General features: G+C 45.9%; 1 pseudogene; it reads right to left on the minus strand.

Moving 5' to 3' along the window:
* Positions 1-218: 218 nt before the first annotated feature.
* On the minus strand, positions 219-885 carry LOC129066873 (FUN14 domain-containing protein 2-like; annotated as a pseudogene).
* Positions 886-1,943: the final 1,058 nt, after the last annotated feature.

The following is a 1,943-nucleotide window of genomic DNA, read 5'->3' on the forward strand; positions in this document are numbered from 1 at the left end:
AATATATCTTTGTGCTTGTTATGCCTTTTCCAAGTCACTGGGGGCGACCTTTGAGGATCCACTCATCTTCCGAGGTGAACCATCTTGCAACATGTTCTAGTAAGTATTTTATGTAGAGGGGGAAAGGAACATTCTTGCTGACCTACAGCTTAGTCAAACGGGGAGTGTTCTGGGAGGTGAGTTACTGTCTGTTGTCTTTTCTGGTGTTGTCCTGGGGTTCACAGTATGGCCGTTATCAGTTCGTACCAACAGGTGCCTACGGCAGCATTCGGATATGCTACAGCAGGGAGGCGGGCCCGGGGGAAGAGGAGGAGGAAAAGAAGACTTGGTGTCCAATGACGGCGTAAAGAGGCCACTAGTTGGAAAAAGGAGGAACAATAGCATGCCATGCCAAGTAGAAATCCTCCGAAAAACCCACCAGTCACTAGAATGTTCTTCTTCACAAACGACACCATCTCTACTCAGCTTTGCTTTTCCCCTCTGTGGATAAGTGGTTGCTCTTACAGATCTTCAGCTGTTCCTTGGCTTTCTTTGTGTCCTCTGCTCCTTGCCAGTCAGCTTTGATGTACCCAGTATGGTTTGCAGGCAGGCGAGAAAATCCTTCTCCCACAGCTGTTGCAGCCAACTTTCCGATTTCTGGAATGCAAAACCCGTGCTCCATCCCGTGACCCCTCCAACTACCAGCTGGGCTGCCACGTCATGCTTTTCAACTGAGGGCCCAGGTTCCTGGCCAAACAGCTTGCACCACCACGGCTGCTTTTTAGCCAGTTCTGCAAGGTCCAGTGTGTCAACGTTTCCCTGCCTGGACAAGGCCAATTCCGCGATCTCCTCTCACAGTGACACCTGCGGAGGCTCGGTGCCGGGGGACACAGAGGGGCATGCCATTTTTGGCAGAACCTCTAGATTGTAATAATTTTTGAAGCTTTAAAAAAAACTATTAAAGGCCAAGGCTATTGATCCAAGCATGAGAATTTAACTACAATTTTAAGGACCAACATTTTAGGGACTGGGCTCTGAAATGTATTGTCATTGTGGGAGACTGTTTTAACATGTTTTGAATTTTTTACTACAATTACAACCTTGTTTTATATTTTTATAATGCAGATGATTTTAAAAACATTCATTATATATTTGTATGTAAATCATTATATTGTTGTATGTCAATCTACTTGATAATCTGCTTTCTACGTGATCAAATCCAATGATTAAGGTCTTCCTTTCTCCAAATCTCTTTCCATGACTCAGATCCCATGTATAGTCATTAAACTTCATATCTTGTCCTTAGTCCAGCCAAGCAACTCAGTGATTTTAAACTCAAATAAGCTTTTCTGTATCCCCTTCCATGCTATGCACCTTTTTTGAAAGATCGGCCCAATTCTTTTCTTTGAGATTCATGGAAATTTTATTTTGAGAACAAATTCCAGCCTTCTCTAATTGTTCCTGCATATTGGACCCATTGTCGAGGAGCCCGAGATACTATTACCAAAACGATGCCCCCCTCCCCCGGGGGCCCTATGTTTTAGGTTCGCTGCCCGCCGCCATTAGAAATTATGGCTCTCAATGGCAGAGCCTGGTGAAAAGGAAAGAAACTATTTATTCAAAAAGTTATACAAGTTTTGAATAATGGATAAATGTCATTGTTAAATCTTAAAATCCCTTTAAAACACCCACCAAGACACACAGTCCTGCCTTCCCCGCCTTTGCCCAGTTCGGCCGGTCAGGCCAGTCAGGGGTACCGCCCTTCAGAAGAAAAGGAACCGAAGTCTGGGGCTCGGCCACGCAGGCCTCTCGCGGTTCCCAGCACCATCAGCTGTGTCGCCGCGATCTCCAGCTCTTAATCCAAACCACATGGCACCGTCTCCTGGCCCACTAGCAAGAGTCCTTTCTCTCCCTTCCTTCCCGCATGGTCTTCTCATTGTTCCCAGTGCCTGTGTCCCATTGTC

The sequence above is a fragment of the Pteronotus mesoamericanus genome, unplaced genomic scaffold (assembly GCF_021234165.1).
Source record: "Pteronotus mesoamericanus isolate MK-2021 breed Mesoamerican mustached bat unplaced genomic scaffold, CSHL_Meso_final contig_20, whole genome shotgun sequence".
Taxonomy (NCBI): domain Eukaryota; kingdom Metazoa; phylum Chordata; class Mammalia; order Chiroptera; family Mormoopidae; genus Pteronotus; species Pteronotus mesoamericanus.